This window comes from Amborella trichopoda, chromosome 10 (assembly GCF_054954075.1).
Source record: "Amborella trichopoda isolate Santa Cruz 75 chromosome 10, AtrichopodaSantaCruz75HAP2 v2.0, whole genome shotgun sequence".
In the NCBI taxonomy this organism is placed as follows: domain Eukaryota; kingdom Viridiplantae; phylum Streptophyta; class Magnoliopsida; order Amborellales; family Amborellaceae; genus Amborella; species Amborella trichopoda.
The window spans coordinates 42,412,912-42,426,062 of NC_142345.1; the positions used below are offsets into that span (position 1 = coordinate 42,412,912).

Consider the following 13,151-nt stretch of genomic DNA (forward strand, 5'->3'; position numbering starts at 1 on the left):
ATGCACAATTTTTGAGACTCAAAATCCTTTTTTTTTCATAATCATACATCTCGATGTCGAGACGATCATTTAGAAGGTTTTTCAACATTAAAACAACATTTACCGATGGATTTTTAGTTACATCTGTAGTTCTACATTTTAAGGTTTCAACCTTATATAAACCTTTCCCTTATTATAATGCAATGGTATTATTACATCTAAACAACAATAGACCTGCATCTTGCATCTTCTAAGTCTCTTATCCGATGCTATACAAACAACAAGCACATATCCTAAGGAATCAAAGGGGCCCCAATTACAAACATAGTAGGCCCAATTTTATTTCTCACATTGCATAAACAAAGTACATGCATTTAAACCATGGACCTCTGTAGTCTCTCTATGTACTTTTTTGATGACTTTTTCTTGCAGGCTGGACCCCATTTCTATAATATGATGCCTAGGGATATAAAGCATCCATCTTAAAAATGGATGCAAATTGGTGGTCCATCTAAAAACAAATGTAATTAATGGTTCAAATTTTTTTTAATATAATTATTTTTTTTAATGTTCAATTTTTTTTAGTTATTTTTTCACATCGATGATCTCCATACTAAAAATTATATATTCTCTAAAAATTAGGATTACATTATATTTATTGCCAAGCCTGCATTTCTACATTATACGAGCTGAGCGCATTGAAATAGTGTCCATTTGTAAACCTTCAAGATCAAGATCAAATTATTAGAACATTCGTACAAACAAACCATTATCATACTTATCTTCGTTATGAAGAATCCTTAATAATGCCTTGTTTCAAGCTTGTATATTCAGCTAACAAAGCTAAATTGCAGACCTTGTACATGTCAAATAGTGAAGGCTCATAATATATTTAAATAAAGTTGGACGAACCCTCACTCCATCACCTTATTTCCCTTACTTTAAACCACATTTGTATTTATGGGATTGTACAGGGGTTTGTCTACATAGAGAGCATTTATCTTTGGGTGTGGTTTGTATAAAGCCGAGGCCCTAAACAATCAAAGTATGTACACTTTCAAATAGTACCAAGAAATGTGGTTTAAATATTGAAAATCTTTGTGATAGCCTTAAAATATATTTTTTATCTCTAATTATAAAAATTTAAAGCTTCAAAAATAGCTTAGATCGAGCAGATCTACGAAAACTTGAAAAATCTCGAAAATTGATTGTCCAAAAATGCATTACAAGATGTATTATTTTCAAAACTTGAAATCCATTTTTTTCTCAAATCCATGCATCTTGAGGTTGAGATGATCAGTTTGAGGATATTTGGGCATCAAAACATCCTCTAGTGAAAACTTTGAGGCGCATCCTAATTTGATTGTTTAAAGACTCACACTTATATAAACTTTTTCCTTTAGTCTTTTGTACATATAGGTGACAACCATTCTTGTCCCTTAAAATCAAAATGGGTTATTATAAGTGTCATTGAATATACACAAAGTTCTAAAAATAAATTCTTGAACTTTGTGACTCACCCCAAGCTATTCAATTTGACACCTTAAGTGGGAATGATTGTAACATCTATATACAAAAGATAAAGGGTATGAAAGCCAATGCTCTAAACACTCAACGTAAAGCGCACTTTCAAATGGCATCGAGAAATGTGGTTTCAATGCTGGAAATCTTTATGATAGACTTAAAAAATAATGCAGATGGAGCAGATTTATGAAAATCTTGAAAATTGACGGTCAAAAAATACATTGTAAGATGCACTATTTTCAAAATTTGAAATCCATTTTTTCTCGTGTCCATGCGTCTTGATGTCGAGATGATCAATTTGCGGATATTTGAGCATCAAACCAACCTTTTCTAGTGAAAATTTTGAGGTGGGCTCTAATTTGATTGTTTAGAGCCTGGCTCTATATAAACTTTTTTTCAAAGATAATGATCTCTTTATAAACTAGGGAAAAGTTGACATAGAGCTGAGGCTCTAAACAATCAAATCAGAGCCTACTTCAAAACTTTCACTAGAAGATGTTGTTTTGATGCCCAAATATCTTCAAATTGATCATCTTGATATCAAGCTGCATGGATATGAGAAAAAAATGGATTTCAAGTTTTGGAAATACTGCATCTTGTAACGCATTTTTTGACCGTCAATTTTCAATATTTTCAAGTTTTCATAGATCTACACTAGTTTTGAAGCTTTAAATTTCATAACTAAAAATGAAAATATAATTTAAGACTATCACAAAAATTTTCAATATTGAAACCATATTTCTCGACATTATTTGATTGTTTAAAACTTCGGCCCCATACAAACCGCACCCGACAAGACAAATTCCATGTTACAACTCTGTACGTTAAACTTCTTAAGAATTTTGGATAGGTTACTTGATTACAAAAAATTCATAATCCATTTGATTTATTTCGATGTCAAGGACATCGGACATACTAGCTCTTAAGACATTGACTCCTTGAACTATTAAAACATATCAACATTATTTTCCCATTAAAATAAATTCATCAACGTCTAAATAAACAAGTAAATTTATCTTTATGTACAATGAATGGTTAGAGGAGAACCTAATGTAACCTTTTCAAGTAATTATTTAGCGAAATTTATGTAGAGGCCAAAATAAACGGCAGTGATATATTTATAATGAGGCCTTAAATGTTTATATTTTTTTATTTCTATTTTACCCCAATTTTGAAAGTCCAAACGTTTAACTAATCAGATCACAAAAAATCTAGCCGCCACTTCCAAACCTGTAACACTTCCCTATTTGATCACGAGAAGTGCTACATGATTTTTGGAAGCCATATCGTCCTTCCATATTAAAATCAATATTGAAAAGTAGAAGTGGTTACTTCCATCAGGGAGAACAGAAGCGACCACTTCCACTCCCTTGGCAAGACACGATTTCCAAAGTTACACTTTGTTAAAATCAAATATGCTTCAAGTATTTGGGCAAAGTGAATGTTTAACTTTTGAACAAGCCAAAACTTAAAAAATAAAAAAAGATATACATTTAGTTTGTTTGAAGGTCAACTTTTGAATAGCTTGAATCAGCAATTTGGCTCAAGCACGGCCACTTTTTTAAGCAAAAAAAGTTTGAACAAGGTCTAAGAACATCAAATTATTTAAAGACGATATATCTGTTAAATTTTATTAAAGTGTGATTTTGGGGTGAACCATTCTGAGTCCCAATTTAGTTAGCAAGTCAAACCAGTCAACCACTAATTCCAAATTGAACAGGGAAAATTGGCATGCCCCTAGATGGGGTTGGGGCATCAATGGTTAGGGAGGCAGATGCCTCGGCATAACGTCCCACCCCCATTTCTACAACATTTCCCAAAAAAAAACAAAAACTGCATGCCCCTCCCAATTTTGAAAACCCTAATTATGATCCTTTGTTTTTTAATACTTTGAGGAAAGAGATTTCACTCAGATTGTGATTAATGTACTTATTTGCAAGGATTTAGAAATCTGCTGCTTGCGTGGAGATGTGGTAAGAGATTTCACTTAGACTCTAGAATCTATTCTCAAAAGATGGTGCCTTTCATATTCAAATCAGATGTCTTCGTTAACGTTTGGCTTTTTCTTTTTTTTCAGTATTACAGTGTACCTATGGAAGAAGTGGAATCATCGTGTTTTTTAAGGGAGAGAGTCCAAATGAGAGCATCTTCTCAGAAGGGTCATCTCCCATGTTAGTGAGTTAGCATATGCTAAATCTCGGTCTTTCCATCTATCTGAAAAGGTCAAGACTGATAACCTTCATATCACATGGCTTCTGCAGCAATCTAACACATCCATTCCTATTGCATGATCTTTCCCTCAACCTCATCACTTCAAGCTCAATGTAGACATTGCTTCCTTTCACAATCCAAGGATTGCAGGAGGAGGCGGTGTTATCAAGGTTGGTGGTGGATCTTTCATTGCAGCTTTTGTGAATACTCTAGGATAGGCATCTAAAACTATGCGGAGTTCCATGCGCTAAAAGCTAGCATGGACCTTGCCATTCAGCTAGGCTCTTTCCCTCTGCAAATAGAGAGCAACTCATCTCTGCTAGTTGATACTATCCATGCTCAATGTAAGGCGCTGTGGTTTCTCCATTTCATAGCTACTAATTGCCGGCATAAGCTCAACAAAAGCTCAACAACCGAACATGGTCCCTATCTTACATCTATCGTGAAACTAATATGGTGGCTGACTTGCTTGCTAAGATAACTACAATTTTATTTAATATCACTGTTTGGCACGCTAGGCCGCCAAATTTTCTTAATCTCCCTTCACTGTTTGAGTAAGGACTGTCTAGTTTTTCAAGAACTAGATCTAATTATTTAAGAACTCAAAATTCAATTTTTTTTTTCCTCAAAAAGTAATCATCTAGTGTTTTTAGTTGGACCCCAAAATTCATATCATAAGATTCTCCAAAGCAGCTCTTTTTGCTCAAGGGAGTTAATATACGATGTATGTTCCTGTGGGAGTATATGCTATAGAGCTATTTAATTTAGAATGCCTTACCAAGTATATTATCAAATGTAGAATGCTAGTGACCTTTTTTATTTTAGACAAAAAATACTTACTTTTGATTAGCTAAATGAGAAATGCAAGACATTTCACAAAACATTACATATGACACAATCAAAGAATCCAACAAAGCACCTCTCTTCGCGAGACCATCTGCAATCTCATTCGCTTCTCTATACAACAATACTAGTGACCTTCCCCACTGTATCATGAAGCGGTCATTGATGATCACCATTGTTTATTTTCAGCAGTAACTCTATCAACCCAAGTAAGCCTCTAAGCTCTATAAAATTGGGAAAAAGCAAACCCTCAGTAACCACATTTATAATTTCACTCCTGTAAGACAAGCAGAAGTTGATGCATCCACTCTTGCACTCCCTCTTGTATGAAGTGGTGCTCCGCTTCAATATATTTGGCCCTAAGCATGAACATTGTACTGAAAAGATTTGCAGCCCCTGTGGGAGCACACTGTGCATTTGCTCACGTGAGATAAAACGCATGTTATTAACGTTTTTTTAACCCCGAGTTTTGGGGATGGAGCCTCTAGAAACTAATAATCAACCTCAAAGGAAAATAAATAAACAAATAGGACTATCTATGTGTTTAAAAAGAAAAGAGAAATTTATCAAATTACCCATGAGAGGAGCAATTCAACATTTTACCTACATCTCATATCAAAATACCCATAGAAGAAGACATGGTTTTGAGTTGGAATAGTTGTAAATATGAAAAATGTTAAATAATTTATCTCTAATAGCTATTTTGATAAAAATTCTTAAAAAATCGGTCCCAAAATTGAAGACAAACTGTCCAATTTTTGGAGGGCAAGATCTAGGTGTTTAAGAACTTAAAATATGATTTGTTTTTTCCATGAAGATAATCATCTGACGATACTTAGATTGATCCAAAAAATTTGGATTAAAAAAAAAATCCTCCTAGGTTACACTTTTGCCTGAGGGGGATATTGTATTGTATTGCTCCCATGGTAGCATGCAACACAAATTTAACATTGTATTGTCCAATCATTCATGCCTTGTTTTAAAACTGCTTAGACGTGCATGAAGATGCAAGGGCTATCGTACAGCATGGCATGCTTCTTTTTTGCTATATTGTACTGCTACAAAGCAATGTTACTAGGATCAAATTAGCCACCAAACCGCTGAAGTATTTGGTCTAATTAAAATCAATTTGATCGCAGATCGAAGTAGCTGATCTAGGCTAAAAATACAAAGAAAAATATAAATAATAATTTTAAAATATGAAATATATTATGAAAAAATTATTCATATTTGTTTGGCAGATTAAACCAGCTCATTGGATCTATCAAAAATTGATTTTGATTAATATTTAATTAAATTAGCAAAATACTAACCAACAGTCTAATCGATTGCACCTGCCAATCCAGTTACGTATACGGCAAATGAAGCATCTCCTTGATTGAGAGCAACATGTCTAATTTCCTTTGAAGTGCTAGCGGTCTGATGAAGAAGGGAGTGGCTCGAATTTGTTGTTTAATAGATTTTTAGCAGGAGGACCCATCACAGCCCTTGGCTCTTGTCCTCTCGAAGTGGTGTGACTTGCTTTTGTCCTTGTCTCGTGATTATAAGCACTGTATTCAAACCCAAAGAAAAAGATCTCACGAATAAAAGGAGTCTTTCTTCATTAATGGGGTGGACCATGGCGTCCTTTGGACATGTTGAGTGTTTTCTTTTTCATAAAACCAATGTTTTAAAATCCATTAAATTTCGATTGCGATCGCTGATTCGGATGGGAATCCGTCTTGATCCAATTCTTATATAAATTTTTTTTAGATTTATTTAATATTTTTTTAAGTGCTCACAAAATCCCCACCTCGTAAACTTTTACTTTAATTTTTATTTTATTTAATTTATTTTTAATATTTTATGGATCACCAATTAAGACCCATCACAGCCCTTGGCTCTTCTCCTCTCAAAGTGGTGTGACTTGCTTTTGTCCTTGTCTCGTGATTATAAGCACCGTATTCAAACCCAAAGAAAGAGATCTCACGAATAAAAGGAGTCTTTCTTCATTAATGGGGTGGACCATGGCGTCCTTTGGACATGTTGAGTGTTTTCTTTTTCATAAAACCAATGTTTTAAAATCCATTAAATTTCGATTGCGATCGCTGATTCGGATTGGAATCCGTCTTGATCCAATTCTTATATAAATTTTTTTTAGATTTATTTAATATTTTCTTAAGTGCTCACAAAATCCCCACCTCGTAAACTTTTACTTTAATTTTTATTTTATTTTTAATATTTTATGGATCACCAATTAAGACCGATCTAGGTCACCAATACAATGATCCTACATGGATATGTGAGTGAATGACCGGCTCCACGGATCGGGGTTTTGAAACACTGCATAAAACCAAAAAAGAAAGAAGGATTGGACCTTGGATCACCAAGGCATCGACTCTAGTAAACCAATTTGGCCTGGATGCTTTATGAGTCGAATAAGATCCAACAGAGAATAAATGGAAATCAGAGACTGAGGGATCGAACTAATTCTTCAAGCGATTATGGGATTCACCTATCAATTATGAGTTGACTCAACCGATTTTCTGTTGTCTCGATGATTTCTGAGATACTCGTTCTCTTTAATTAAATGTAAAATTCCCAGAAGAGTATAAATCTTGACACCGAAACCTTGGTTAGCAGTATTTTAGGACCCCAAATTTTGGGAATTTGACCTCTCCAACCTAGAAACAATCCTCACAAAAAAAGAAAAGAAAAATCATACACAAAAAAATAACATCCCTAAAGGCATGTTTGATAAATGGAAGTTTCCAAAAGTAGGAGTTGAACATCTCACTTCCACATTTGATATTTACCACATAAAGCTGCGAAGTGGAAAGACGGCCTTCCAAAGTGTAGGTTAAGTTTTGGAAGACTACCCTTGCACCAACAATATGGAAGGGTAGTCTTCTATAATTTGTGGGAGACTCTCCTTCCCACTACTAAACCTATAAAAAGTATTGGGTTTATGTGGCTTTTAAAGGCTTTATGAGTGCTTGTAAAATGAAATGATATAGTAGAATATGAACTCAGTGTGAGTGTAGTCCCTCGTGGACCATACTAAGCAATCGATGTTTGTAGATATCGAACTGTGTTTAATGATCTAGGCCAGTCGATTGGGAAAAACCTATGTTATTTGGGCATAAAGAACAAACAGATAAGGGTTCTAATAGGTTAACCCTTAATGAGGTCGGAGAATATGTCCAGATAAGTGAGCCAAGAGACTGTGTGACCCTTGTGTGTGATGGTGGCTTACAGAGAAGGGGATCAAAGCCTCATCCATATGCCATCACACGGAATGCATATCGATAGATCGTTCGAGAAAGCCAGAAATCAAACTTTTAGAGTGAAGCGTATGCATATGCGAAAGATACCCCTATACACCATTAGAGCTATGATCGCATCAAGTCTAAGTGACCTTGACTCGTCTCTAGGGGAGGACCTAAAATCTACAGACTGGGATTGCGATCCCTTGGCTCATCGACCGGACTTTGGTGACCCGCTAATGAGCCATTGTTTGGACTATGGGTCATGAGAAACACTGGGTCGGTCTGATAAAGCAAGTGTAGTCTGTAGTCCACAATTGAAGATGGAGTGTCTCATGATTGTTGATTCCTAAACTATATGGATCATTTTCCCATCAAATTAATTTAATTGTGTTTGTTTTATGATGAAAATTATTTTAAGATTATTATTTGAATTTTTATGAACCCCTGGATATTTTATTTATAATTTTTTGATTTATAAAATTAAAGATATTGATTTTACAATTGTTTAAATATTCAAATAATATTCTAAAATATTTTTATTAATTTTAAATATATAAAAATATCATGGGAGCCTATTGTGCACATGGGCCCACCATATTTTTAGAACGTGGGGCCCATGATTGCCTCCCTTGGGTGTCACGCCCCACCCTTATTCTCTTTCATATGTTTTGGTGATATGTCATATGGCCATATGATTAGAAGATATTGACTAAATATTGACTTGATATATATTTAAAAGATTTTGTGGAAAGATTTAGTAGATTTGTGCTATTTTATAATATGCACAATATTTTGATTAGATTTAATTTATTTAATTTATATTGATGGGAAAATGGTCTAGGAAAGAGGAATAATGGTTTATGCACCTTCCATAAGGTTGATGGCCCATCTATGGAATGGATGGCTCATATCTCTTACCCCACAAGTCACCCTTTGCTCGACGGTTTATATTCAATCTCACAAGAAGAAGTAAGCCAAATAAAACCTATGAAACCCTAATCTTATTCAAAGCCTATAAAATGGATTGCCTCTGCCAAAAAATCTCTACACCTTATCTTCTATTTCTCGCTCTTAAGAAAGTTTATCTCTTTTATGTTTGATCTCTCTATCCCACATTGTGAAAGAACTTAAGGGTTTTAGGTTATGGAGTTACAAAAAGAGAATACATCTCTATCAAACTAGGTTGATAAGAGAATTCACCTAGGGTTTGAGTTTGTGATCAAAAGGGTTCATGTTCCATTGGTATAGCTTGGCCAAAATTTCTTTTTTCGGTTCGAGATTGAAGCTAGACCATTGATCCCATGCCATCGGATGGTGGTGACTCGATGTGAGGTGTAATAAGCCCGGTTGAGGTAATCTCCGGCAGTCTACATTTTGTTTCTTACAATCTTATCTTTTATTCTCAAGCATAGTGTATAGTTGTTTCAATGACATCAAGTTGTTAAGATCTTGGTCTTATTATTATGTTGATTTTATTTTGAAATTTATCTTATTATAATAGAGTTCACATGTAAGTGATTTTTTACTAAAAGAAAGGGGTGGAAAAAAAAAAAAAAAAGTATTCTTTAGTAAAAGATCACATAGGTCTTTCTTTCCTGATTGTTATAAATACGCTTGAAGTAAAATTTGTTAGATTGAGTAATTGGGCAACCAGATTCAAGCGTTTAGAAACTCAAAATCCAAATCTATATTTATAAAAAATACTCTTGTAATTGTAGAATTTCTCATTGAAAAAATACTCCTAATCGCGTCTTTTCCCGTAGGGAGTAAAAGTATAGGACGTTCCTGCGAGAGCTCTATACCTTCAACAGTTTTTGGGCAAACAATAATGCCAAAAGATATTTTACTCGAGAATGGGTTGAGGCCAGTGGTTTACAAAACGGATCGGTACCCGGATCGGGTACCCCAAAAACTCATTCGGATCAGTGAATCGGTGATTCAGATCGGGAATCTGCCGAATCGGTCTGATTAAGCTGTAAAAAAAATATTAAAAAAATATTAAAATCTATTATAAATGTTGTTTTTTAGGAATCTAATAAGAAATCGGAGTACTATATTATTAATTTTCATTTTTTTCATCAATATGTGAATATTGAGATATTTTTTCTCTGTATGAACTTATTTTAACCATTAAATTACATCACACAAAATAAAATCATAGAACTATTGTGGATGAAGTACATAATCATACATGGACTGCAATAAATAATAATTTTTTTATAAGAACATTTTAGTTTTTTTGACAAAAACCTTTTATTTTTTTACAAGATTACATTTTTTTTTTGTTTTTAGCAGGAACTTTTTTTTTGACAAAAAGTACTTGTTGCATTATTATTTTTTTTATAAGAACTTTTTTTTTTAACAATAACTTTTTATTAGTTTTTGTTTTTTTGACAGAAACCTTTTATTTATTTGAAAAAAAAAAGAAATTTGACAAAAATAATAATTGATAAAAACCTTTCATTTTTTTTATAAGAAACTTTTTATTTTATTGATAAGAAAAAAATTTGACAAAAAGCAAAATTGATAAAAAAAACCTTTCATTTTTCTGATAATAAAAAAATCTGACAAAAACGAAATTGATAAAAAACCTTTCATTTTTTTCTTATGACAAAAATACTTGTTGTATTATTTTATTTTTTATAAGAACTTTTTTTTTTTTACAATAACTTTTTATTACTTTTTTTTTTTTGACAAAATTTTTTTATCTTTTTGACAAAAAAAAGAAATTTGACAAGAAAAATAATTGATATGAACCTTTTATTTTTTTTTATAAGAAAATTTTTATTTTATTGATAAGAAAAAAATTTGCAAATATGCGAAATTGATAAAAAAACCCTTTCATTTTTTTGATAATAAAAAAATTTGACGAAAAGTGAAATTGATAAAAAAAACCTTTATTTTTTTTTATAAGAAAAAAATTTGACCTCAAGAAAATAAAATTGACAAGAAAAATATTTATAAGAAAAAAATTTGACCTCAAAAAAATAAAATTGACAAGAAAAAAATAAAATTGTTGAAAAAAATAAAATTGTTGAGAAAAATAGTCGATAAAACAACCCCTTTCGTCCCAAGGAGAATGAAACCCACGCCCTCCACTGGTTAGGGCAGTGGTTGAAGCACCACATGTACTGTAGCTATAGCCAAGGCTTCCATTTTTACCTAATGCATTCATAAACTACTAATGATTTCAAGAATCGAGTTGGGGCTCATCAACCCCAATTGAATTACCTATACCTAATGCATTCATAAATTACTAATGATTTCAAGAATCGAGTTGGGGCTCATCATCCCTCATTGAATTACCTAAAAAAAAAAAAGCATTGACGATTTCAGCTCGTCAACCCCCGATGAATTACCTCAAAAAAAAAAAAAAAAAAACACTTATAATTTCAAAAAACGGGTAGGGGCTCGTCATCCCCATTGAATTATCCAAAAAAAAAAAAGATATTTTACTCTCCTAGGAGCAATAGAATGTCAATTTTTTACTCCTATGCTATAATTCCCCACTTAGAATTAATTTTAGTACTCCAAATTTTGGGGGTGTAACCTCTTCGACCTACAAATTAACCTTAATAGAAATAATTTCCCAATTGTACCTTCGATACATTTGAAAAAAAATAATCTCAAGATTGAATACATATCATGCAATTTTTAGATGGTGAAATCTAAGTGTTAGACAACTCAATTGATCCTTTTTTTTAGAATAATTATCAACTGATTCTTAAGTTATTTCCAAATTTCCATATTGAAAAAAATCCTCCAAAAGTAGTTCTTCTAACCCAGGGAGCAGAAGTAAACTATGCATGGTATACATGTAAACAATGATAGCAATCCCTAGACCAGATTGCATGGTACATCAACCATTTTTGTATGTTGTGTGACCTAAAAAGAGATGCTTCTTCTGCAGGGGAATACTGTACATTTGTGCCCCTTGATAAAATTCTTGTTACAAATGCTTGTAACAAATATTTTTCGACTCCAATTTTGACAATATAACCTCTAAAACCTAGTAATCAACTTCAGAGAAAAAAATTTGTATAGGAATCTCTATGTGACTTAAGCCCAAGATTGAATAAGACACGTCCGATTATCTATTAGAGTGCATGACCTAGGTGTTCAAGGACTTAAAATCTAACTTTTTCTTTGAAAATAATCATCTAATAGTTAGATGGATCCCGCAATTGGATAAAAAAAAAAAAAATACAAAATTACTCTTTTGCACCTAGGAGCTGTCAGACAGCATGCTCCCGTGGAAGCACACTTTAGGCATTCATATGTATGTCCACCTTTCTACAGCACATGGCAAATGAGTGCATTAAGAGATGTGTGGACCCTCAAGGCAACATGTCCACCAATTAATCAGACTTCCTTGGGGCCCCAAATTTATGTTGAAAGAGATGATGCCTGATAAAGTATTCATAGAAATCCCCTTATTTGCTTAGAATTATGCTTCCAAAATATTTTATGCACGGAAGCATACAGTCCATTTATTTAATTGGGTAAAATCTAGTTTAGGAATAATTTTAGGATTCCAATTTTTTTGGAGTCTAACATCAACCCACATACTAACGTCAAAAAAGAAAAATCAAAATCTCACTCTCTATATACTTGAAAAAAAGGTTGTCCCAAGATTGAACTCAGTCAAATTTTTTAGGGAGAACTCGGTGTTGAAAAACTTAAAATTCGAATCTTCAATCTGGAAAACAAACATCTTGTGATTGTAAAGTAGTTTCCCCGAATTTTACATTAAAAAAATCCTCTGAAGTGGGTTTTCTGCCCCAGCGAGTAGATAGACAGTATGGTCCATAGTATACGCGCTCTGATCAGATTTCTACCAAGGCCTTCGCTTGTTTCGTTTGAATTTTAAGACAGTTTAATGAAAAGATTGTATGCGGTAGTGGGAGCATTTCTGTTTGGTTTCAATTTTAAGAGAGTTGGTGAGAGCATTTATTCCTTCAATCTCTCCCCTAAAACCCGATCTATGAGTGTTATTTTTTAGGCACTTACATTTGAAGGATGTACCCTTCACCTAGTTCAACCTCGAAACCAAAAAATTTAAAAAGCATTTCGATGTCCCTAAAAAGGGAGGGTTACTTGAGCGTCGCTCTTCCCGGTACTCGGACATTGGCCTGAGGCATTTCCTCTACCCCTTCTTACCTTAAAAAAAAGTTCATGGTACTCGGACATTGGCTTGAGGCATTTCTTCTACCCCTTCTTACCTTAAAAAAAAAAGTTCATGGTACTCGAACATTGGCTCGATATTTCTTCTACCCCTTCTTACCCTGAAAAAAAAAAAAAAAACAACAAAAATCACCTTGCATCTTTGAACCGATAAATCACCTT

The 13,151-nt window shown here is 33.2% G+C and overlaps 2 long non-coding RNA genes across 2 annotated transcripts; one reads left to right on the forward strand and one right to left on the reverse strand.

Moving 5' to 3' along the window:
• Window positions 1-2,678: 2,678 nt before the first annotated feature.
• On the forward strand, window positions 2,679-4,337 carry LOC148780245 (uncharacterized). The gene is made up of 2 exons (XR_016042203.1): window positions 2,679-3,476; window positions 3,581-4,337. It is a non-coding gene; the product is annotated as an uncharacterized LOC148780245 (long non-coding RNA).
• A 163-nt stretch (window positions 4,338-4,500) lies between these two features.
• LOC148780246 (uncharacterized) lies at window positions 4,501-5,970 on the reverse strand. Its single transcript, XR_016042204.1, has 2 exons — window positions 5,871-5,970; window positions 4,501-4,966 (listed from the first exon to the last, which is right to left on the reverse strand). It is a non-coding gene; the product is annotated as an uncharacterized LOC148780246 (long non-coding RNA).
• Window positions 5,971-13,151: the final 7,181 nt, after the last annotated feature.